Raw genomic sequence first — 27,024 nt, 5'->3', positions numbered from 1 at the left:
TATTTTACATTAAAATTTTCTAACTGGGTCCATGATCTGCATCTTCTTTCTTATCTACCTAACAAATTCCCACTCAAAGTCTTTCGAGATTTAGATTGAATGTCACAATGTTTGCAAAATCTTAACTCTATTAGGAAGAGTTGGTCACTCTCCCTTTATGCCTCCAACGCATCCTGCAGCATTTACCATGCTATATTGCAATTATTTAATTCTCTCTTTCCTAAACAAGCAGGCACAGCGTGTCTGATTTATTTCTGTATCATCTCTCCAGCTTCTACCCCTTACCATCTACAGTTAATATTATATAAATATTGCTGAATAAAACAATATACTTAATTCTCTTCTATGTAATTCCTAAAAATGATTTCATTTCCATAAATACTTATAGAACAAACAGTATGCATAAGACTAAGATATACAAACACATTAAAGTTATTAAGAACAGAGAAAATGCAAGATAACAACTTCCAGAAAATCAGAGAGACAAGAAATAATTAGGAAATTGATATACTTGTTCTACCAAAGACCAAAGGATAACACAATACTATCATCATCACAAGAGTAAAATACTAAAACAAAAAGACAAGGAAATTAATAACCTAAAAGACCCAGAAACAAACCCATGTATGTCTATCTTGGAATTTAACACACACAGTTAAAGGAGAAGAAATAAAGGTTGAGAAAACTTGACAATCCATTTGGAAAAAAAAAAAGGCTATATGCCTATCACATATCTTACCATAAACATAACTGCTAAATGGCTTAAAAAGGCATCTCAAATCAATGGGGAAGGGATTGATTTGATAAAAATGTGTTGTTAGGAGAGCTTAATAGCCATATGAGAGAAAAATCATACCTCTTCCTCAAACTGAACATCAGAATTACACAGGGATCAGATACACAAATATAAAAAAAGCAACTACACAAGTACTGGGAGGAAATATGAGTAAATTTCTTTGTAACCAGTATGAAGAAACTTATCTATGATCTACATGCAAAGCAGTAAGAAAAAACCATATTTGACAATATAAAAAAGAAAAATTGAGAGGAGGAAACACAGTAAAAGACACCAAAAATAATAAAAAACAGATAAACTTGGTATGAAAGCGGGAAGTACATCTGTAAGAATTTAAAAATAAATAAATAAAAAAGGCCGGGCGTGGTGGCTCACGCCAGTAATCCCAGCACTTTGGGAGGCAGGCAGGTGGATCACCTGAAGTCAGGAGTTCAAAACCAGTCTGGCCAACATGGAGAAACCTCGTCTCTTTTAAAAACACAAAAATTAGCCGGGTGCAGTGGTAGGCACCTGTAATCCCAGCTACTTGGGAAGCTGAGGCAGGAGAATCACTTGAACCCAGGAGGCAGAGGTTGCAGTGAGACAAGATCGCGTCATTGCACTGTAGCCTGGGTGACACAGTGACACTCTGTCTCAAAAAAAAAAAAAAAAGGGCCGGGCGAGGTAGCTCACACCTGTAATCCTATCACTTTGGGAGGCCAAAGTGGGCAGATCACTTGAGGTCAGGAGTTTAAGATCAGCTTGCCAGCCTGGCCAACACGGCAAAACCCCATCTCTACTAAAAATACAAAAATTAGCCAGGTGTAGCAGTGCATGCCTGTAGTCCCAGGTACTCGGGAGGCTGAGGCGGGAGAATTGCTTGAATCCGGGAGGTAGAGGCTGCAGTGAGCAGACTGTGCCAGTGCTCTCCAGCCTGGGTGACAAAGCGAGACCTTGTCTCAAATAATAAGATACACTTTTAAAAAGTCTAAAAATTACGTAAGAGTTAATATGTTTAACAATGTGGAGTTTTGAAAAACACAGAAGAAATGGACAACATCCTAATACCCCTAATATAGTTACTAAAAACAGGGGAAGCCAGACATGGTAGTGGGTGCCTACAGTCCCAGTTACCCAGGAGGTTCAGGCAGGAGAATCACTTTGTGCCCAGGAGTGTTGAGGTTGTAGTGCATTCTGACCATACCTGTGAATAGCCACTGCACTCCAGCCTGGGCAACAAAGTGAGATCTCTTCCCTTAAAAAAAAAAAAAAAAAAAGAGTCCAGGCACAGTGGCTCACTCCTGTAATCCCAGCACTTTGGGAGGCTAAGGCGGGTAGATTATCCATAGTCAGGAGTTCGAGACTAGCCTGGCCAACATGGTGAAATTTTGCCTCTACTAAAAATACTAAAAATTAGACGGACATAGTGGTACACGCCTGTAATCCCAGCTACTCAGGAGGCTGAGGCAGGAGAATCACTTGAACCTGGGAGGCGGAGGTTGCAGTGAGCTGAGATCGTGCCATTGCACTCCAGTCTGGGCAACAAGAGCACACCTCCATCTCAAAAAAAAAAAAAAAAAAGTACAGTAAAAATACAGTTACTATAATTTTACGGGAGCATGGTTTTATGTGTGGTCCATTTTTGACTGAAAACATCATTACATGGTGCATGACTGCATGTGGAAAGTGAATGACATACTTCTAACTAACTCATGAGTCAGTAATGCAGTTTTGAGGAAAATTAGAAAAAGATTATGAACTGAATAAAAACTAAAATACAGGCCGGGTGTGGTGGCTCACGCCTGTAATCTCAGCACTTTGGAAGGCCAAGGCAGGCGGATCACGAGGTCAGGAGATCGAGACCATCCTGGCTAACACAGTGAAACCCTGTCTCTACTAAAAAATTAGCCAGACGTGGTAGCACACACCTGTAGCCCCAGCTACTTGGTAGGCTGAGGGAGAAGAATGGTGTGAACCCCAGAGGCAGAGCTTGCAGTGAGCTGAGATCCCCCCACTGCACTCCAGCCTGGGTGACAGAGTGAGACTTCGTCTCAAAAAACATAATAATAAAAAAAAAAATACAGCATAAAATGTGTAGGATACAGTTAAAGGAGTGCTTAGAGGTAAATTTATAGTACTAACTGCTATATTAGAAAAAACAAGGACTCAAATCAATAATCTAAGCTTCTATCTTAAGAATATAGAGGCCAGGCACGGTGGCTCACGTCTGTAATCCCAGCACATTGGGAGGCCAAGGTGGGCAAATCACGAGGTCAGGAGTTCGAGACCAGCCTGGCTAACCCCATCTCTACTAAAAATACAAAAAAATTAGCTGGGGGTGGTGGCGGGCACCCGTAATCCCAGGTACTCGGGAGGCTGAGGCAGGAGAATCGCTTGAACCCGGGAGGCGGGAGTTGCAGTGAGCCAAGATCGCGCCACTGCATTCTAGCCCGGGCAACAGTGCAAGACTCCATCTCAAAAGAAAAAAAAAAAAAAATATATATATATATATATATATATGTGTATATATATATATAGAAAGAAAAAAGCAAGTTAAACCAAAAGTAAATATAAGGAAGGAAATACTAAAGAACAGAACAGAAATCAGTGAAATAGAAAACAAAAGGCCAATAGAGAAAAAAATTTAAGTCAAAAATTGGTTATTTCGGAGGAAGCAGAGGAAGTTAGTAAGACGAAAAGGCCTCTAGCCAAACTAACAAAGGAAAACAAGCAGATATAAATTACCAATAATGCAAACAAAAGAGAGTATATCACTACAGACCCTATATACATCAAAAAGATGAGGAAATACAATGAACAGCTTTAAGCTCCTAAATCTGACAACACAGATGAAATGGACAAATTATTTTGACAGATAAAAACTACCAAAAAGTCACTCAAGAAAGTCACCTGATTAGTCATATGTATATGAAAGAAAACTACAGGCCTAGACAGTTTCACTATCAAATTCCATTAAATATTAAAGAAAAAAATAATACCAATTCTACATAAATTCTTCAATTCATTTTATGAAAACATCATGACATTGATGGCTTCAGAAAACTGACAAAAACTGAAGATTTCTGACCAATATAAAAGCAAAAGTCATCAACATAAAAGCAAAATATCATCAACAAAATGAGATTAAATTCAGCAATATATAAAAATGACACCACAGCACAATCAAGCAGGATTTATCTAGAAATGCAAGGCTGGTTTAGCATTAGAAAATCATTGTCATACTCGATTCTAGATATACTAAAGAAGAAATATAAACAGAGGCAGAAAATCAAACTGACAACATCCATTCATGATAAAACACTCAAACTAGGAATAGAAAGAAACATCCTTAACCTATTAAAGGTATCTACAAAAAACCTGCTGCTAACATCATACTTAATGCTTGAAGACTGAAAGCTTTCCTCTAAAGATTAGAAATAACACAAAGGGTGCTTGCTTGGGCAGCACATATACTAAAATTGGAACAAGAAGATTAGCATGGCCCCATGCACAAGGATGACACGCAAATTTGTAAAGTGTTCCATATTTGTACATTTTTTAAAAACTTAAAAGAGTGTAACTGGATTGTTTGCAACTCAGAGGATAAGCACTTTTGGGGATGGATACCCCATTCTTCGTATGTGCTTATTTTGCATTGCATGCTTGTTTCAAAACATCTCATGTACCCCATAAATATATAAACCTACTATGTACCCACAAAAATTAAAAGTAAAAACTAAATTAAAAAAGAAGGTAATGATATCCACTCTAATCACCCCTAATCAACTCTGTACTAGAAGTTCTAGTCAGTGTTATAAGGCAAGAAAAAGAACTAAAAGGCATACGTAACAGAAAAAAAGAAAACTGTCTCTACTTACTGACAATATTATTGTGTATACAGAAAATCCCAAAAATGTACAAAATAGCAATGGGAAAAAAACTGAGTAAACATAAGTCTAATAATATGTGGGTAGAATTTATACAGCAAAAACAATACAAATCTGGTGAAAGAAATAAACGTTAACCTAATTAAATGGAGACATGTATTCATAGACTGAATGACTCAATACTGTTATGAGGTAATTCTCTTCTAACTGATCCAAAAATTCAATGATTCATAGATTCAACACAATCTCAAAAGTCCAACAGGATTTTCTGTAGATATCAACAAACTGATTCTAGCCTGTATATGAAAAGGCAAAAGCTCCAAAGTAGCCAAAATAACTGTTTAAAAAGAATAAAGGTGAAGAACTCATATAACCTGAAGATCCAATAACACCTATGTATATTGTTTGGATTGTTAGAAGACAGGAAAAAGTAAAAAATAAAATACATAAGTACACAAGAACCCTCCAAAGACAACTCTGAAATACATCATTATATTGTTAAACTAGAGTTAACAGCATCCAGTGCATACCTGCTTCTTTTCCATACACACTAAAGTTTCTAAAAGTACTTTATTATAAAAATTAGCACCATCCTGGTTGCCCTGCACCTACTCAGAATATTGCTATAACAGAGCCGTCAATGTAAACTAACAAAGAAAGGTCTTTTCATTTTTAATAGCTGTCATGAAAAAACTACAGAAAGAAACAGCAGTAAGGAGCTTTCACAGCAATCCTAGACTTCATAAGTCTTCTAGTCTGCTAAATACACATACATAAATACCCAAACAAAATGTAGGACTAACATAAGTGGATAAACCATAGATCAGACTTTTTTTTTTTGAAGACAGTCTCACTCTGTCGGCCAGGCTACAGTGCAGTGGCGCCATCTCGGCTCACTGCAACCTCTGTCTCCAGAGCTCAAGCAATTCTCCTGCCTCAGCCTCCCACGTAGCTGGGATTACAGGTGTGTGCCACTATGCCCAGCTAATTTTTGTATTTTTAGTAGACATGGGGTTTCACCATGTTGGCCAGGCTAGTCTCGAACTCCTGACCTCAGGTAATCTGCCCGCTTCGGCCTCCCAAAGTGCTAGGATTACAGGTGTGAGCCACTGCGCCCAGCCTAGATCAGGTTTTAAAAATACAAATATTTGTAACAAGTTTTTTAAAGGTACTATGAAACAGCATATACAATTTTCTTTAAAAAGTCTATTAGATCACATTTTTTAAATTATCTAATCTGTTCTTAGAGGAAAATATCATTAATTTACCATTATGCTTCCTAATAAAGCGAACAATAAAAAGAAACTAACAATCGCATCAACAGCCAATGAGATCTAATTTATTCCTGGTTCCACAAAAGTAGACCAGAGAAGCCTAGCACTTATTAGGCTACTTACACTTGAAAATGTGAAAGGCATACATAATTTTTGTGGGTGGTATCACTTTATCCAATCATAAACCCATACATCTCCAAGAAAGCTGATAAAACAAGAATAAAATCCAATATAATTTATTTTAAAATCTCAGACCAAAGTAGGATTTTCAGATAAGTAACTGTTCCAAATTTGCAAAACATAGTCAAATAATTGACAACATCATTCAAGAGCAACAAAAAGAAGATGGGGGAAGGTACTGATAATTACAGCACATTCAGTATTACTTGAGGAATGCTCCTTGAATCAACAAGGATAATGTCATAGTATTCCATCTTTTAAGAACCTTCAGATTTTCACAAAAAAAGGACATTGTTGGTCCTAAGCAATTGATTTAATATTATAAAGCCCTTTTCCCTACATCTGTTAGTCAAAGGGTTCAGGCTTAGAAAACAGCCAATTTAGTAAAATGTGCAGTCCTCTGGAGAAAGAAAATTGCTTCTTTACACCGAATTCATAGAGATTATACTATCTACTATATCCTCCCTCAACAGACACACACACACACACACATGTAATTATACCAATAACTGAAATGATAAATAAGACTGAGAAATATCAGCAAGAAGTTTGAGATTATAGGACAAATCAGGCTTACCTACACATTTGTATTTTTACTACAGATTGGGTTTCACCATGTTGGCCAGGCTGGTCTCAAACTCCTGGGCGCAAGTGATCTGCCAGCCTCAGCCTGCCTAAGTGCTTGATTAGAGGCATGAGCCACCAGGCCAGGCCTGTTGTGAGCATTTTTATTGCTAAGTAGTATCCTATTGTACGGATATACCACTATATTTTTTTAGGAAACTTATACATCACAATTACTTACTCCTAGTAAACTAGAAAGATGAAGAAACTTTCTTAACCATACTATCCTATTTAATGGTAAAATGCATTTCTATTACAGCCAAAAAGAAACCTTTATTATTCAACATCGTTCAGAGGTCCTCGTGCTGTTAACATATGCCACAATACATAAAGCATTCTACAAAAACAATAACAAAAAACAGGTTCCATAAATAGGCAATTCAAAGAATAAGATTACAAATGGCCAGTAAACTTACAAAAATATGCTAGCAGAACAGTGGTAAGTGAAATAGAAAATATTTAAAAAACAGAAAAAAATAAACCATAAAAAGAGAAAAAGTGGCTGGACACAGTGGCTCAGTAAGTAGTGAGGTCTGTAATCCGAGCACTTTGGCAGGCCCAGGTGGGAAAACAACTTGAGCCTAGGAGTCCAAGACCAGCCTAAGCAAACTAGGGAGACCCCATCTCTACAAAAAAAATGTGAGGCCGGGCACGGTGGCTCAAGCCTGTAATCCCAGCACTTTGGGAGGCCGAGACGGGCGGATCACGAGGTCAGGAGATCGAGACCATCCTGGCTAACACGGTGAAACCCCGTCTCTACTAAAAAATACAAAAAACTAGCTAGGCGAGGTGGCGGCAACTGTAGTCCCAGCTACTCGGGAGGCTGAGGCAGGAGAATGGCGTAAACCCGGGAGGCGGAGCTTGCAGTGAGCTGAGATCCGGCCACTGCACTCCAGCCTGGGCGCCAGAGCCAGACTCCGTCTCAAAAAAAAAAAAAAATGTGAAAATTAGCTGGGTGTGGTGGCACGTGCCTGTTGTCCCAGCTACTTGGGAAGAAGTTGAGGTGAGAGGATCGCTTGAGCCAGGGAGGTTGAGTCTGTAGGGAACCATGATTGTACCACTGCATTCCAACCTGGATGACCCTGTCTCAAAACAAAAAAACAGAAAAATCAACAAAGCCAACTTTCAAGAAGTTGGCTCTTGAAACAAAATAGACAAACCTATTAACCAAACAGAAAAGAAGAAAAGGATAGAAGACTCAAATTACTAAAATCAGTAATGAAAGCAGAGATTTGGGGTTTTTTGTTCGTTTTTTTTGGGTTTCTTTGAGATGGAGTCTTGCTCTGTCACCAAGCTGGAGTAGGGTGGCACAACCTCGGCTCACTGCAACCTCCGCCTCCCGGGTTCAAGCAATTCTCCTGCCTCAGCCTCCTGAGTAGCTGGGACTACAGGCATGCACCACCACGCCCAGCCAGTATTTGTATTTTTAGTAGAGACGGGGTTTCACCATGTTGGTCAGGATGGTCTAGATTCTTGACCTCGTGATCCACCTGCCCTAGCCTCCAAAGTGCTGGAATTACAGGTGGGAGCCACCGTGTCTGGCCAAAGCAGAGATGTTACTACCAAACTTACAGAAATAAAAAGGATATGAGAATAATATGAACAAACATTAGGTAATCTAGATGAAATGGTCAAATTCCTAAAATCACACAAACTACCAAAACTAACTCAAGAAAACAGAACATTTCAATAGACTAAATTGACCTAGATCTAATTTCAACAAGTAAAGACATTGATAAAGCAGTAATCAGAAAACTGTCAGAGGAAACAGCCTGGAACTAGATGGCTTCACTCATGACTTCTACAATTTTTTTAAAGAGATGGGGGTCTCGCTATGTTGCCCAGATTGGACTCAAACTCATGAGCTCAAGTGATCCTCTAGCCTCAGCCTCCCAAGTCTGGGACTACAGGCATGCACCACCAAGCCAGACTTCCACCAAATATTTAAAGAATTAACTCATTTTAGGGCCAGTAGTGCCTTGATACAAAGCCAGACGAAGATATCATAAGAAGAAAAGAATTACAGACCAAATACCCCTTATGAATATAGACTCAAAAATCCTCAACAAAAAGAATCCAGCAGCATGTTAAAAGGATTATACACTATGAGCAAGTGGCACTTATTCTAGGAATCCAAGGGTGATTCAACATATGAAAAGAAATCAATGTAACATATCACTTTATCAAAATGAAGGGGAAAAACCCACAATCAAATCAATAAATACAGAAAACGCATTTGATAAAATGCAACACACTTTCGTAATAAAAACACTCAACAGGCTGGGCTGGTGGCTCACGCCTGTAATCCCAGCACTAGGAGACGGAGGCGGCTGGATCACCTGAGGTCAGGAGTTCCTGACCAACATGGTGAAACCTCGTCTTTACTAAAAATTTTAAAATTAGCAGGGCGTGGTGGCGCACACCTATAAACCCAGCTACTCAGGAGGCTGAGGCAGGAGAACTGCTTGAACCCCGGAGGCAGAGCCTGCAGTAAACTGAGATCGCACCACTGCACTCCAGCCTGGGCGAAAGAGCAAACTCTGTCACACAAAAAAAAAAGAAAAAGAAAAAAAGGTAATTGATATAACCATTAAGAATTATTTACAGTATATAATAAGTATCTAAATACTGACTGATAAGACAAGAGCCTCTCCTTCCAGCTGTTTCCTTTTAATAAGCTCATATGGTACCTCTACTTTTCCATGCTTTCACTGTTTAATACTGTAGCCACTTTTGGGGGGTTGTAGAGCAAACTACAACACAGAGTTACAATACAATACAAAAATTCTTGTAATGTCTCTCTCACAAGCACTTACATTCCTTCAAGTTTGAAAGAGTATTGACCCAAAATGTTAACAGTTTTTCTATGTGAGTGCTAGGATTTATTTAAGACTTATTTTCGTCATTTTCCTTATCAGAATTTTCTAGTTTATTTTGCTTACAATTAACATTGCTCGTATGAATTTTAAAAATGCAAGTTAAGGCCGGGCGCAGTGGCTCACACCTATAATCCCAGCACTTTGGGAGGCCGAGGCAGGCGGATCACGAGGTCAGGAGATCGAGATCACCCTGGCTAACACGGTGAAACCCCTTCTCTACTAAAAATACAAAAAATTAGCCAGGCATGGTGGCAGGCGCCTGTAGTCCCAGCTACTCGGGAGGCTGAGGCAGGAGAATGGCGTGAACCGGGGAGGCGGAGGTTTCGGTTAGCCAAGATCACGCCACTGCACTCCAGCCTGGGCAACAGAGCGAGACTCCGTCTCAAAAAAAAAAAAGCAAGTTAAAAAAATGAGTTGTGACTATTCTCAAGTGTCAGAAAGGTAAACGCAAGACAGGGGTGAAGCAGTAATTTTTTAAGTTTAATATCACAGTTCAAAATCTGTAAGTGTTACAACTTTGCAAAGTAGAAAGATTTTTGTTCTTTTTTTAAAATTCCACGCATACACTGGAAGACATTCTCCTAAAATATTACTTTTAAGCTGAGGATGAGGAGGGGAAGCAGGACTGTCAAATTAGATACCTACAACTACCCACTATCATATTACAGACTATCTTTAAAAAAACAATTTTTTTTAAAGAGACAGAGTCTTTCTCATTACATTGCCCTGGCTGGATTCAAACTCTTGGGGCTCAAGAGATTCTCCTGCCTCAGCCGCCTAAGTAGCTGGGACTACAGATTTGTAGTCCTTGCCCTGTAATTATGGACTATTTAGATATCTATAACTCCACACTAACAAATCTAACAAGAAGGATTTTCTGTCAAAACAGAAATTCTGTAAAACAACTGGCCTGCACTCTTCAAAACGTCATTAAAGACAAAAAATACATAGGGAACTGTTCTGAACTAAAGAGACATGGCAACAGTATGCAATGTATGGCCTTTGACTGAATCCCAGATTGGGTAAAAAAATTCCAGCTTTAAAAGGCATTATTGGCTGGGCGCGGTGGCTCATGCCTGTAATCCCAGCACTTTGGGAGGCTGAGGCGGGCAGATCACAAAGTCAGGAGCTCAAGACCAGCCTGACCAACATGGTGAAACTGTCTCTACTAGTAAAATACAAAAACATTAGCCAGGCATGGTGGCGCGCACCTGTAATCCCAGCTACTCAGGAGGTTGAGGCAGGAGAATTGCTTGAACCCGGGAGGCGGAGGTTGCAGTGAGCTGAGATCACCCTACTGCACTCCGGCCTGGGCAACAGAGTGAGACTCCGTCTCAAAAAAAAAAAAAAAAAAGACATTAGAGAAAATCTAACACTGTATATTTGATAGGAATACTATATTGCTGCTAAATTTCCTATCACGATTATATTGTGCTTAGCAGGAAAATATTCTTGGGCAATACATACTGAAGTATTTAGGGTCATGATTCTGCAACTAATTCAAATGGTTCAGGGAAAAAAAGTGTCTATGTAGCATAGCAACACATGTTATAGAGCAATAAGTTAATGGATTGGTAAGCTTTCATGAAGGTATAATGGCTATTCATTTTACTAGACTTGCAACTTTTCAATAAGTTTTACATTTTTCAAAATAAAAAGTTGGAAAGTTCTAAACAGTAGACTAATTACTAAAGCCCAACAACAGTAGACTAAATAATTAATTACTAAAACTCACTCAAGAGGTGGGAATGTTATCTCTTGTTAGACAGTAATTAGAAAGAGTAACAACTTCTAATCATGTTTTAGAATCTGATAGCTTTGTTTGTTCTGAGACAAGGTCTCCTTACTCTGTTACGCAGGCTGAAATGCAGTGCCACGATCTCACTGCAGCCTCGACCTCCTGAGCTCTGGGCTCAAGGGATCTTCCCACCTCACCCTCCCAAGCAGCTGAGACTACAGGCATGTGCCACCATGCCCAACTGATTTTTGTATTTTTGACAAAGGGTTTTGCCATGTTGCCCACACTATTCTCGAACTTCTGAGCTCACGCGATCTACCTGCCTCAACCTCCCAAGGTGCTGGGATTACAGGCATGAGTCACTGCACCCAGCCAGAACCTGATAGTTTTATAGGTATCTGCAAACTTCAAAGCAGAAAAGAAACTTTTAAATTTGTTTTGATGCTCACATAATTCTAATAGTAAACAGAACAGAAAAAGAAAAATCCACAAACCAATTTTACTCTGAATTCATATAAAAATGGTATTTTTTTTTTAATGGTATTTTCAACAGAATATTCAAAAAGTAATACTTGAACATTCGAAAAATAAAAATAATAAATTTAAAAAATGTAATATTGGAACAATGTTTAAATTTGGGGTTATACATATGAATGTTTTGTAACAGTCTTCTCAATACCATCCCCCTATACCTGTGGAAGAAAGACATTGCTAATCCACCACACCATTTTCCCCATAGAATATAAAGACAGTTACGGCCGGGCATGCTGGCTCACACCTGTAATCCCAGCCCTTTGGAAGACTGAGGCGGGCGAATCACAAGGTCAGGAGGCCGAGACCAGCCTGGCCAACATGGTGAAACTCCATCTCTGATAAAAATACAAAAAATTAGCTGGGCGTAGTGGTGGGCGCCTGTAATCCCAGCTACTTGGGAGGCTGAGGCAGGAGAATCGCTTGAACCTGGGAAGCGGAGGCTGCAGTGAGCCGAGATCATACCACTGCACTAAAGTCCGGGTGACAGAGTGAGACTCCATCTCAAAAAAAAAAAAAAAAAGAATATAAGGCAGTTCCAAAGGCATAAGTACTCCTTCATTTTATCAGAATTGAGACAGAATGCAAAACTTATTTCCCACCTCCAGGTTTTCTACTTTAAAAAGCCAAGTTAGATTATTATATCTTATACATTATATGCCAAAATTAATCAGACATGGACTAATGAGTTTAATCAGAAATAAGTTTTAATAATAGGTTAAATATACTTTATAAAACCAATGTTAAGAAATACACAGGCCAGCGCAGTGGCTCAGGCCTGTAATTCCAACACTTTGAGAGGCTGAGGCAGGCAGATCACTTGATGTTAGGAGTTCAAGACCAGCCTGGTCAACATGATGAAACCCCATCTCTACTAAAAATGCAAAAACTAGGCCGGGCACAGTGGCTCAAACCTGTAATACCAGCACTTTGGGAGGCCAAGGCGGGCGGATCACGTCAGGAGCTCGAGACCAGCCTGGCCAACATGGTGTGACCCTGTCTCTACTAAAAATACAAAAATTAGCCAGGTGTGGTGGCAGGCGCCTGTAGTCCCAGCTACCTGGGAGGCTAAGGCAGGATAATTGCTTGAACCTGGGAGGTGGAGGTTGCAGTGAGCCAAGGTCTTACCAGTGTACTCCAGCCTGGGAGACAGAGGGGGACTCCGTCTCATAAATAAATAAGCAAGCAAGCAAGCCCAGTGTGGTGGTGCATGCCTGTAATCCCAGCTACTTGGGATTGTGAGGCAGGAGAATGGCTTCAACCTGGGAGGTAAAGGTTGCAGCAAGCCAAGATTGTGCCACTGCACTCCAGCCTGGCAATAGAGCAAAACTCCATCTCAAAAAAAAAAAAAGGAATTATATAAAACTCCTATACCAAGTAAATTACATTTTATTTGATCCTCTTAAAGGCACTTTTAAGCACTTCTTAAGTAAAGATGTCAGGAGTAGTAAGATTTTACACATAGTATACTTAGCAAGGTACCTGGCATACAGGGAACAACAATATCTACTTTTATTATCCCCAATTTATAGATGTGAAACTCAAGATTCAGAGACATCAAGCAATCTGTTAAGATTACACAGCCTAATAAGTGGTGGAATAGAAATCTGAACCCAAGAGGTTTCACCCTAGAAAATCCCTTAACTACTATACTATATACTGCCTATACAGTAAAAATGCAGAGAAGCAATAATAAAGGAAATATGCCAAAACACTGATGATCTCTAGGTGGTAAAATCAGGTATGGTTTTAATCTTCCTTATGTTCTAGTCATACATGAAGTACTTTTAAAACTGTTTTTTCCAGAAAATTAAAAAGTATCAGTAACACAAATACCAGTATTACAAATACCTAGAAGTTATAAAATCTACATCAAAAGCTTGGTCTTATTAGTTCCATAGCAGTACTTTCAAGAAGTATTCATATTTTCAACATATTCAAAATTCAACATATTTTCTGATAAATGAAACTACTGAACTAAGCTCAATAATCAAAATCTAGTAACCAGCTGGGGGCAGTGGCTAATGCCTGTAATCCCAGCACTCTGGGAAGCCGAGGAAGGAGGATCACTTGAGGACAGGAGTTTGAGACCAGCCTGGACAACATGGTGCACCTCTGTCTCTATGAAAAAATACCAAAAAAAAAAAAAAAAAAAATTAGCTGGCCATGGTGGGAGCTATTCCAGTGGCTGAGACATGAGAATCACTTGAACCTGGGAGGGGGAGATTACAGTGAGCCAAGATCATGCCACTGCACTCCAGCCTGGTGACAGAGACACTCTCTCAAAAAGAAAAAAGAAAAAAAAGAATAGAAGAAAAACAAATCTTAGTCACACCACTTCTGATTTTCAAGAAAATTTAAAGGGAATAGTTAAAATACCCAAGATACTCACATATATAAAATAATATAATACAGTAACTTATTAGTGCAACATAAAATGAATATGATGGGGGAAATAAAGAAAAAAAAATTTCCCTTCTGGTATAACTATTCTCATTGTACGTGTGCAACAACTTGGTTATTTATAGTTTAGGTAAGGCAAGAATCATCACCAAAAGCAGTCAGGAGTGGTGGCTCATGCCTATAATCCCAGCACTTTGGGAGGCCAAAGCAGGCAGGTCACTTGAGGTCAGGAGGTTGAGACAAGCCTGGCCAACATGGCGAAACCCCATCTCTACTAAAAATACAAAAATTAGCCAGACGTGGTGGTGTGCACCTGTAGTCCCAGCTATTCAGGAGGCTGAGGCACAAGAATCGCTTGAACCCAAGACGCAGAGGTTGCAGTGAGCCAAGATTGTGCCAACATACTCCAGCCTGGGTGACAGAGACACCATCTCAATAAAAAAGTTAAAAAAAAATTATTACCAAAAGGAAGCAAATATTTAACCCAATATTCAAAATATATTGCTTTTAAATTGTTATGTTAAACTTAGATTTGCCCTTTTTGACATCTTTTTACTTATCTTTTCCCAGGGTGTATTTTGGTTCTGTCATCTCCAAAGGAGAACTGTCCTAATAAGACAGTCAGGTGGGAGGGGTCCCTGGATAAACTCCAACCAGCCTGCCCACTGAAGTGGAGCCTCATGAAGTTCACACCTGTTATAGCACAGAGGAGCCTGGCCCCTGCTCTTCCTGTGTGGAGGCTGAGATTCAAACAGTTGGGTGAGAAGCACTCTAGCAAGGGACTCTGGCCTTGCAGAATATCCTTGTTTCCCCTTTTATTCCCTTTTCATCCAATAAAGGTGCTTTACTCACCTTTAAACCATCTGGGAGCCTACATTTTCCTGGTCATGGGATGGACAAGAATCCTGTCTTTAGCTGAATTAAGGAAAAGTCCTGCAACTTTTTGGCGCCCAGCATGGGGCTTGAGAAAAGTGAGTGAAATGGGAACTCAAAACCTCTAGCTGTGGTTTCTAAGCCTTTTCATCCTCGGACTTCTGAGCTTATGGGAAACTGCACCCCCACCTCGTCGCTCCTGGGGGTCGGGGGCCTTTTCATCATCTTTTGCTACTTTTTCAGGAGGGACTGGAGAGCAGCAGGTCCCAGCCACTCTCCCCTCCATGTCAGGACTGGGACGCATGGCCCAAGGGTCCCACACAGCCTGTTCCCAGCCAATAGACTGGTTCCCAGACACATCAGGGCAGCCTTCCCCTTACCCAGCCAAGGGGTTTCAACTCTGTGAGACAGAAATTAAACTTTTCTCCCTGGTGAAGGAACCACTTGCATAAGAATAGAGGTCAGGAGTCCGAGACCAGCCTGGCCAACATAGTAAAACCCCGTCTCTACTAAAAATACAAAAATTAGCAGGGCATGGTGGCCCACACCTATAGTCCCAGCTACTTAGGAGGCTGAGGAAGGAGAATCACTTGAACCGGGGAGGCGAAGTTGTGGTGAGGCGAGATCGTGCCACTGCACTCAAGCCTGGGCAAGACTCCGTCTCAAAAAAAAAAAAAAAAAAAAAAAAGGAAAGAAAAAGAAAAAGAAAAAAGAAAAATTCAAAGAAGTTCTTCCCTAGGCATTTTTAAACTGTTTCTTTTCTTTCCCCTTCTCTAACCCATCAACAGGTTAACCTTTAAAATATCTTTTTCCCTTTAGTAGGCCAGGCCCCCCAGCTATCAGTTTATATTTTCTGTAAAGCTTTAATTGTGAAAAAGGATTTGTGGGGCTAGTCTTGGGCTGCGGCCAATCTGGTGTGCTTTGCATGTCTGTATGGTTCCTGCTACAAGCCTCCCATCATCCTAAGGGCATGGCTTCTAACTCCCAGGCAAGTCTTTGTTTAGCAATCCTGCCTTAGGGAATGTTTCTTTCTGGTTTGACATCTGCATGTTTTCCTAGCAGCCCTGTCTCTTAAAGGGCTCTTAAACGGCCCCACCCAGCAAATGGGTTTTCTTCCACTTCTCTGTGTGTAATGTGTGTGATGCCTGTAAAAAGAGCTCTAATTAATTTGGCCTAAAGAAAGACAAAGGTTTGGCTCTAATATTTTTTTAAGGCAAAATAAATGCTGTGGTACTTTTCAGTTCATGTGACTTTAATCTTCAAGAAATAAAAACAGCTGGCCAGGCGCAGTGGCTCACGCCTGTAATCTCAACACTTTGGGAGGCCGGGGTGGGCGGATCATGAGGTCAAGAGATCGAGACCATCCTGGCCAACATGGTGAAAACCCATCTCTACTAAAAATACAAAAATTAGCTGGGCGTGGTGGCACGCGCCTGTAGTCCAGCTACTCGGGAGGCCGAGGCAGGAGAATCGCTGGAACCTGGGAGGCGGAGGTTGCAATGAGCCGAGATTGTGCCACTGCACTCCTGCCTGGCAACAGAGCAAGATTCCATCTCAAAAAAAAAAAAAAAAAAGAAAAGAAAAAAAAAAAAGAAAAAGGAAAATAGCCCTGAAGACTATGTAAAATGCAGGTCAAATCCAAAGTTTCCTAAGTATTTTGAGATTATAAACTGTCTGTCTTGCCTGCTTCACAACTGTTAAGGCCTGGGGACACGTGGAATCAACCATGCCCTTAAGTAAGAGAGCAAACCTTGGCTGCAGTTAGCACACATTTAAAGCAACTCACTAAGTTTTACCTTAAAGTTAAAAATTGCTAGGAGTTAACTGAAACTACCAGAAACAGATTTACATGGAAGGTGAGTAAGAACAGTGAAATGTGGTTTTTAGTAAAAGGTTATGAGAACGCATGGAAATGTAACTTTTGCCTAGAGTTACAGAATTGAGTTAAATTAGGAAAAAGGTGAAGGTTCAAAGAAGTGGTGGAAGAATTGTAAAAATCTTGGAAAAGGGGTTATCTGTGTGTACATAGTGATGAAATTCAAAAGAGGATATTATATGGTTTTTCTGTAAATTGAGCACTGAAATAAAAGCACAAGGTTTTCCTAAGGTGCTAATCTGCTCTTTGGCAAAATTTGTAAAGCATTATAGAAGGTTTTTTGGGCCAGACGTGGTGGCTCACACCTGTAATCCCAGCACTTTGGGAGGCCAAGGCGGGCAGATCACAAGATGAGGAGTTCGAGACCAGCCTGGAAAACATAGTGAAACCACATCTCTACTAAAAATACAAAAAAATTAGCCAGGCATTGTGGCAGGTACCTGTAATCCCAGCTACTCGGGTGGCTGAGACAGGAAAATCACTTGAACCCGGGAGGCGGAGTTTGCAGTGAGCCAAGATCATACCACTGCACTCCAGCCCAGGCAATAGTGCCAGACTCCATATCAAAAAAAAAAAAAAGTTTTTTTTCTTCTTTAAAATTTTTGAGTCATCATTTTGGCAAAACTTATGGTAATCTCAAATTTTATTTCGTAATATCAAGTGTGTACATTTAACAGCCTTCCCAAAATCAAACTTCAGTTTCAAAATTGTCTTCCCTAGCATCTGGCTTTTCAGATACTTCAGAGGGCCCCTGAAGTGTCTCGAAAAGAAAGGCAAACAGGATTATGTGACACGTTTAGGTACATGGAATTGCCAAAATGACCTTCAATCTTCTTTAGGTTATATCTTAGTAAACAATGCTGATGTATGTTCCAAAATTTTATGAGATTTCTAAAATTCTAATGTCCCAGTATATGCTATCAATCAAAATTAAGGTTAAGTTATTGTAAACTATGGAGATAACCAAACTTCTTTGCCAACTGTGTTTCTGACTGTAATTACCCTGACCACTTGGCTATTCACAGACGATTGTTGTCTTGTTTTAATCCTGTTCAGAAGATGGTTTATAATAGACTGTAAGACTTTAATAGGTGCTCTCAAATACAGACTTCAGACAACTTTGGAGACTGTAACATTTTAATAAAGGAAAATGAACAGAACTCATGGAAGAGCTGAAATGTTTACAAGTATCAAGCAAAACAAGAGTTAACGAAATGGACTGAACTCAGAAAGCTGAAGCAACCTTTTTGACTTTTGGTTGGAATATTGCTGATCCTTATTTTGTTTTTCAGAGTCAAGGAAACTCATTTTGAACTACTTATAGCCTTTAATAATTGAGTAAGGTATACTCCTATAAACAAAAATTTGGAGCATGTATGTTTCTCTCTGCCTGGTGCCTCTAAAATTTGGAAACTGTGAGTATTCTTTAATTTTTTGATTTTTTAAATTTAAAAATTTTTTTTTTTTTTGAGACGGAGTCTTGCTCAGATGCCCAGGCTAGAGTGCAGTGGCCGGATCTCGGCTCACTGCAAGCTCCGCCTCCCGGGTTCACGCCATTCTCCTGCCTCAGCCTCCCGAGTAGCTGGGACTACAGGCACTCGCCACTACGCCCGGCTAATTTTTTTGTATTTTTAGTAGAGACGGGGTTTCACCGTGTTAGCCAGGATGGTCTCAATCTCCTGACCTTGTGATCTGCCCGTCTCTGCCTCTCAAAGTGCTGGGGTTACAGGCGTGAGCCACCGCGCCTGGCCAAAAATTTTTTACTTGTTTATTTTTGAGGCTCTTGTTGCCCAGGCTGGAGTGCAATGGCTCAATCCCAGTTCAACGCAACCTCTGCCTCCCAGGTTCAACCGATTTTCTTGCCTCAGCCTCCCAAGTAGCTGGGATTACAGGCACCAGCCACTACACCCAGCTAATTTTTTTTGTATTTTTAGTACAGATGGGGTTTCATCACGTTGGCTAAGCTGGTCTCGAACTCCTGACCTCAGGTGATCCACCCACCTCGGCCCCCCAAAGTGCTGGGATTACAGGCATGAGCCACCGCACCCGGCCTATCTGTGTGTATTCTAGGAGCTCCAAGTTTATCTTGGGACCTTAAGAGGAGAGGATCCCCCAACTCATAGATGTTTCAAGGTCTTATCTGAGATTCCTTGGGGAATAGAGTTCCATCAAAGCCAACCTAAAAGGCCTATCTAGACATAATTATTCTTGCTACACTTTAGGCAAATCATCAGGTCAAGTATAGGACTAAGGGATTTTGCAAACTACTCAGTCCTATCATGATTTTTTAACAAAAATAAGAACTGAAAAGAGAGAAATCATGTTCTAAAATTTATCATACATTTGTCATTAAATGAGAAACTCATTGTTTTTAAGTTTTCACCTACATTTTAGACTAACCCTGCTTGTTCCTGTGAACCAACCAGCAATCCCCAGCTGCACCTCAGAAAGAACAAGAGGGATGGGTAACGTAAAAATCTGGACCAATATTCTAGTTCTGAGCAATTATCCTTCAAATTCTTCCAGGTGATGGGAATACACAGGATGCCCATCACTCAGGTTTCCTTTTGGGAAAGTAAGACCAAGGGAGCTAACCAAAGCCAAGCACCACGCACCCAAATCCTAGCAAGCATAACTAGAGCCACCAGTTATCTGGGTGTGTCACAAGACATCTTTTCCTCTCCCTTACTGCAGGAGGCCTCAGTTCCGCAGTTTGACCTTAGCATTTGGCTTATGATAAGGAGTCCATGCAACCTCCTGAAACACATTTTTGTCCCAGACTCAATTCCAAATTTCAGGTCAAAGCCCTAGGGAAAAAAAAACTGGATCTGAGGCAGAGGCAAATGGCAACAGAAGTTAAAAGGCAAATCACAGGTGAGCGTGGCTGACTCCTGCTGATTAAGCCAACTCCAAGTTTCCTGTTTCACGGATAAAGGCCACATTAACATCCATGGCATAAATGAGGCCTAGGGAACTCCAAGGCTACTGACAGTAGGTGGGAAAGAGACATAGGTGAGACAAATAATTTCTATTGTCTAGACACCCCTGCTTCATGGATGCAAGCCACTTTGGTACTCATGGTGGCACCTGACAAGGTTGCCAGAACTCAGGGATGCAAGGACAGAAGACTGAAAGAAGACACTCTTTCCTCTCACCCTCATGTATCCGGGGTATCTGCTAGGAAAATAAGGGAACCAGGAAGGTCTGCTTCCCTCTTTCTACATGGGTAGTCATTCATCTTCAATCTGTACCCCTTTCAAATGCATCCTGAACCTCTGGGACTCCTTTAAAAAGCGCCTTTTCCCCTTTCTCCTCAGTTCTCTCTTCACTAATAGGTAATCGTGTTTCTGCACTACAAGACACTCCCCTTAAACGCATCTTCCGAACTAGAAAGAGTTAATATCCCAAACTTTAAACTGGTTGGCTTAGGACTGGGCTCAGAGGAAGGGAACCCAAAAGCCCAACATGCCAGCAAAAGGGTAAAGTTTCTTTACCAGTCAAGCTTTTGGCCTCCCTCTCCCTGTGAAAATTGGTAAAAGGCCTCAGAATTTTTCGGCTGTCCTTACCCCTCCCCTTGTTTCGTTTTGATGCATGTTTTCTAATAACCCGGTTTGTCTGTTCTTGCCTTCGGGCCATTAAACTCCAAATGGTCATGCAACCAGAGCCTCGGATGGTGATCCTTTCTGCTGGGAACCCCTAATAGGCCTCTTAGGGAGCTCTGACTGCTGTTTCCCCCAAAACAGCCCCCTCTGTCAGCAGGAAGCAGTTAAGATCGGTCTTTCTCCGTGTCCTTAATCTAACAACTGTTAGATTAGAGGCAGCCAGGTGGGAGGGGGTCCCCAGAGGAACTACAACCAGCCTGCCCACTGGAGCTTAGCCTCAAGAGGTTCATGCCATTTGCAGCTGGGGGGAGTCCAGCCCCTCCTCTTCCTGTATGGAAGCTGAGATTTGAACAGCAGAGCTGGAAGTGCTCTAGCAGGAGACTCTGGCCTTGCGGGGTATCCCTATTTCCCATTTTCACCCAATAAAATCCTCTGCTTCACTCACCCTTTAAACTGTCTGCAAGCCTAAATTTTCATGGCCACGGGAGGGACAAGAACCCTGTCTTTAGCTGAACTAAGGAAAAGTCCTGTAGTGCTAACAGAACTGCCTTAGTTATTTCTAGAGTGAAGAATCTTTTTACATTCTTTTTTTCTCTTCTTCTTTTTTCTTTTTTAAGACAGAGTCTAGCTCTGTCACCCAGGCTGGAGTGCAGTGGCGTGATCTTGGCTCACTGCAACTTTCACCTCCCGGGTTCAAGGGATTCTCCTCCCTCAGCCTCCTGAGTAGCTGGGATTACAGGTGCCTGCCACCACATCCAGCTAATTTTTGTATTTTCAGTAGAGATGGGGGTTTCACCATGTTGGGCAAGCTGGTCTTGAACTCCTGACCTCATGATCCGCCCACATCGGCCTCCCAAAGTGCTGGGATTACAAGCGTGAGCCACAGCACCCGGCTACATTCTTTTATTAGCCCTGTAACTGAGACTCAAACTCTACTTACCTTCTCTTGCATTACCAGTAATTGAAAAAGATAACCATGATAAGGCCCTGGGGAGTCAGTGGTTCATGCCTATAATCCCTACACTTAGGAAGGCCGAGACAGGAGGACTGCTTGAGCCCAGGAGTTTAAGACCAGCCTAGGCAACACAGCAAGACACAGTCTCTACAAAAAATTTAAAAATTAGCCAGGTGTGGTGGTAAACACCTGCAGTCCTAACTACTTAGGAGGCTGAGACAGGAGGATCCCTTGAGCACAGGAGTTTAAGGCTGCAGTAAGCTATAACCTGAGAGACAGAGCAGGACTGTTTCTCTCTAAAAAAAAAAAAAAAGAAAGAAAGAAAAAGAAAAAAAAATTTGGCCAGGTGTGGGGGCCTCACGCCTGTAATCCAGCACTTTGGGAGGCCAAGGTGGGTGGATCACCTGAGGTTAGGCGTTCAAGACCAGCCTGGCCAACATGGTGAAACCCCATCTCTACTAAAAAATACAAAAATTAGCCGGGCAGGCCAGGCACAGTGGCTCATGCCTGTAATCCCAGCACTTTGGGAGGCCAAGACGGGTGAATCACGAGGTCAGGAGTTCGAGACCAGCTTGTCCAATATGATGAAACCCCATCTGTTGGGAACAAGTCCCCAAATCTGGCCATAAACTGGCCCCAAAACTGGCCATAAACAAAATCTCTGCAGCACTGTGACACGTTCATGATGGCCATGACGCCCCACGCTGAAGGTTGTGTGTTTACCAGAATGAGGGCAAGGAATACCTGGCCCACCCAGGGCGGAAACTGCTTAAGGCGGTCCTAAACCACAAACAATAGCATGAGCGATCTGTGCCTTAAGGACTTGTTCCTGCTGCAGAAATCTAGCCACAGCCCATCCCTTTGTTTTGGCCCATCTCTTTGTTTCCCATTTTAATTAACATATAATCTATAGAAACAACGCTTATCACTGGTTTGCTGTCAATAAATATGTGGGTAAAACTGTTCCAGGCTCTCAGCTCTGAAGGCTGTCAGCCCCCTGATTTCCCACTCCACACTCTAATTTTTCTGTGTGTGTGTCTTTAATTCCTCTAGCAACGCTGGGTTAGGGTCTCCGCAACTGAGCTGGTCTTGGCACCCATCTCTACTAAAAAATACAAAAATTAGCCAGGTGTGGTGGCACATGCCTGTAGTCCTAGCTACTCAGGAGGCTGAGGCAGGAGAATCACTTGAACCCGGGAGTCAGAGGTTGCAGTGAGCTGAGATTGCGCCACTGCAATCCAGTCTGGGCGACAGAGTGAGACTCCATCTCAAAAAGGAAAAAAAAAATTAGCCAGGCATGGTGGCGGGCACCTGTAATCCCAGCTACTCAGGAGGCAGAGGAGGCAGAATTGCTTGAACCAAGGAGGTGGAGGTTGCAGTAAGCCGAGATCGTACCACTGCACTCTAGCCTGGGTGACAAGAGCAAAACTCTGTCTCAAAAAAAAAAAAAAAAAAATTTAACCTATAAACATACTTATTTACATTTATTTACTTATAAAACTGTATGATGTCTCCACTTCAATATCTCAAAGAAATTTCTAACTCAAAATAGTCATTCAAGCCAATCTTCTTTGAGTTTCCCATAAAGTGTGCTACACTAATGTATCCAATTTAGTAATCCAAAAACCTAAGTTATTTTTTACAATTTATTTATTTAGAGACAGGATCTTGCTCTGTTGCCCAGGTTGGAGTGCTGTAGCACAAGCACAGCTCACTGCAGCCTTGATCTCCTGGGCTCAAGTGATCCTCCCACCTTAGCCTCCTAAGCAACTGAGACTACAGTCACACACCACTACGCTCAACTAATGTATTTTATTTTTAGTAGAGACAACTCTTGTTATGTTGCCCAGGCTGGCCTCAAACTCCAGAGCTTAAGCACTCTCACCTAAGTGAGAACCTGACCAAAAAGGGGGAGTTTTTTTAAACAAAATTCTGGGAGGTCATTGTTCTGGACTAAATTCATGCACTAGGCCCCAGCAAACCAAGCCAAAATGGAATCATGTGTGCTAAGACTTTAAGGAAACACACAGATTCTAGAACAGACCAAGTTTTGTTTTTTCTCCAGCAAATTTCTATAACAAACAGCATAGGCATCCACTCCCAAAACTCCCATTAAGTCTTTTAATCAATTTCATTTCCTCTCACCTAGAGACCACCAAGCTTCAGATGATCACGCAACAAAGGTTCCAGCCAGTTCCAGGTGAAGACACCACCCCTGGCCATCAAAAAGCTACCCTCCCTCCACTAGACAGAACAGGGTGAGAGTTCCGTGATCTCCAACAGGTAGGGACTACGCCCCAAATCAGCATGAAGCAGTTACAGAAGAAAGACCTTCAGTCCCTCTGCCTCCCATAAAGATTTATGGGGATCACATCTCAATCTCGGAGAAAGATGAGGCAGGACAACAGGGTCTATCTAGAGTCAGGGAACCTAAGGCTATTTCATGCCAACTTCCTAGAACTAAATTGAAAGGAAAACCCTAACTTTCCAGGCCTAAGTAACAAAAGGACCAGAGGCAACTCCCTTTGACCTTTCCTGAGCACTGCAGACGGGAAATTGGCTGTCCCCAACAAATTAGACTGATTGCTGGTGGAGTCTTCACTTGCAACTTTGTAACTTTACCCCAGCCTCTGATTGGTTGCTTTTTGCAGATGTGAAGTTACAAAGTTTTTGCAACCAATCAGATGTCTGTACAGGAGTGTGACCTTTGTAATGTCACGTCAGCCTCTGGTTGGCTGCTTTCCACAACCAATGAGACTGACTGCAGGCTACCGCTTCAGTTACATGAGGTGAGCACGAAGCGGCCAATGGGAAACCTATAGGGGGTATTTGAACCCAAGAAGATTCTACATCTGGGCTTCTTGAGCTGCAGCTCGGGTGTGCTCCCACACTGTGGAGTGTACTTTCATTTTCAATAAATCTCTGCTTTCATTTTTTTGTTACTTCATTCTTTCTTTTCTTTGCTGGACATTTTGACCAATTCTTTGTTCAAAACGCCAAGAACCTGGAGTCATGACCCTCTACCGGTGAAAAATACAAGTCCTCTCTTTTTATCTTTTTGGTTCGAATGGAAGAAAAAACTCTTGTGAGTTTTCCCAAAACTCAACATTATTATAGTTTTCCTTTAATACTAAAGTAAAATTACAAGATAAAAATTAAATTTTACTGTCAACAAGATCAGGTGTATTGATTAGATCTTATAGTCTTATTTATCTCAAAATAAAAATAGGGCACACTGTATGACAGATATTAAACAAACTCAAAACTTCAGAGATAAAAGGTATCTTAGATGGACAAGGGTCTGAAAGGTTGGGTGGTGTGCTTAAGGTCACAGTTAATAACAAAACTAAAAAACCTAAAGCTACTAAATACAAGGTGGTATCCTAAATTAGATCCTGAAACAAAAAGGATGTTAGTGGAAAATCTGGATAAAGTTGGTAGTTAAGTTAATAATATTGTAACAATGTTAACTTGTTAGCATTGACAAATATACCGTGGTTATTTAAAATGTTAACATTAGAGGAAAGGCCAGGCATGGTGGCTCACGCCTGTAATCCTAGCATGTTGGGAGGGTGAGGTAGTTTTGGGAGGCTGAGGTGGCCAGATCACTTGAGGTCAAGTGTTTGAGACCAGTCTGGCCAACATGGTGAAACACTGTCTCTACCAAAAAATACAAAATTAGCTGATCCTGATGGCGTGCACCTGTAATCCCAGCTACTTGGGAGGCTGAGGCACATGAATCACTTGAACCCAGAAGGCGAAGGTTGTGGTGTCCCCCAGTGTGGGGGACAGAGTGAGACTCTCTCCAAAAATAAAATAACATAAAATAAAATAAAATAAATAAAATAAAACTCAGAGGAAAGTAGATGAAAGGTTTACAAGAACTCTGTACTATCTTCTTTGCACTTTTTCTGTACATCTGAAATTATTAAGTAAAAATAAAAGGCTTATTTTAAAATTCTAAATCTAAAACTGATTTCTAATCCAGAATACTTCCCATCTGTTTCCATAAGAATACCCATCTAATCTACAAAGGCATTAAGTTCTAAAACCAAGTATACAAAGATAACAAACTATAACACCTGCCTGTAGCACCCTCAAACAAAAAACAATCAAAAGAAATATCCTCTAGTTTTCTGTTTAATAGGGAAAGGAACTAACATTCATTGACTTGTCGCTATATTCCAGGCATTTTCCTTATTTAATTCTCATAACTGGGGTGGGCGCAGTGGCTCACGCCTGTAATCCCAACACTCTGGGAGGTCAAGGTGGGAGGATCACTTGAGCCCAGGAGTTTGAGACAAGCCTGGGCAATGTGGTGGAATCCCGTCTCTACAAAAAAAAAAAAGAAAAAAATACAAAATTTAGCCAGGCATTGTGGTGCACAACTATAGTCCCAGCTACTTGGGAGGCTGAGGTGAGAGGATTCCCCAAGCCCAGGAGGCAGAGGCTGCAGTTGACCCACTGCACTCCGGCCTGAGTAACAGCCAGATGATGTCTCAAAAAAGAAAAATATATATGTAATTCTGACAACTGTTTTAAAATAATTGTCACCTCAAATTATACTTGAAGCTCAAAGCATGTAAATAATTTGCTCACTATCATATAGCTACTAAGTAACAGAGCCAGATTTCCATAATACCTCATCATCAACTTTCTCTAGGTTATCTAGCCACTATACAGTCATCTGTGTATTTAAAAAGAAGTATTTGTTACTAAATTTTACAGATTCTACCTCCACAGCATTTTTCACATCAAAACCCTCACTGCCAATCCCATTGCCACTACTTTTTGTTCAGGTCTGTTCTATAGCAAAACACCTCTCAAGCATTCCAATCTCTAGTCTTACTCCCTTTAGTCCATTCTGTACAGAACAGTAAAGAATAGTTTCTTGCTCAGCCTCCCAACATCTATGAGGATGTTTTAGTAATGGTCTTAGATTTCCTTTTGAGATTATTACCTCTCTTCTGCCTAGGTATTCCCCTCTAGGAAAGGTGTACTTGGCTTTTGGAGTTTCTGAATCTTGAACAAATGATACAAGTCTGGAAAAAAACGGTTGGCACTTATTCATTTGGGTGGCATCCTGATGAAACTGTCAACTCATTCCTTGTATCAAGACCCCAGGAGCTATCCTAGACTCTCTCCAGCCTTCCTTTTCAGTCTATGAGCAACTTAATAGTCTTATAATAAAATTCTTCTCTTTTTTTTTCTGAGACAGAGTCTCACCCTGTTGCCCAGGCTGGAGTGCAGAAGTGCAATCTCAGCTCACTGCAACCTCCACCCCTGGGTTCAAACAATTCTTGTGCCTCAACCTTCTGAGTAGCTGTGATTACAGGCACCCATCACCACGCCCAGTTAATTTTTGTATTTTTAGTGGAGACAAGGTTTCACCATGGTGGCCAGGCTGGTACGGAACTTTTGACCTCA

The 27,024-nt window shown here is 41.1% G+C and overlaps 1 protein-coding gene and 1 non-coding gene across 2 annotated transcripts in view; one reads left to right on the top strand and one right to left on the bottom strand.

The window, feature by feature from the left end:
- The window catches only part of TAOK1 (TAO kinase 1), a 169,684-nt gene that overhangs the window by 104,125 nt on the left and 38,535 nt on the right, over nt 1-27,024 (bottom strand). The window lies entirely within an intron of this gene.
- On the top strand, nt 4,225-4,326 carry LOC119621958 (U6 spliceosomal RNA). Its single transcript, XR_005238592.1, has one exon. It is a non-coding gene; the product is annotated as a U6 spliceosomal RNA (small nuclear RNA).

Source organism: Chlorocebus sabaeus, chromosome 16 (assembly GCF_047675955.1).
Source record: "Chlorocebus sabaeus isolate Y175 chromosome 16, mChlSab1.0.hap1, whole genome shotgun sequence".
Taxonomy (NCBI): domain Eukaryota; kingdom Metazoa; phylum Chordata; class Mammalia; order Primates; family Cercopithecidae; genus Chlorocebus; species Chlorocebus sabaeus.
This window is presented reverse-complemented; position numbering and strand designations above follow the sequence as displayed.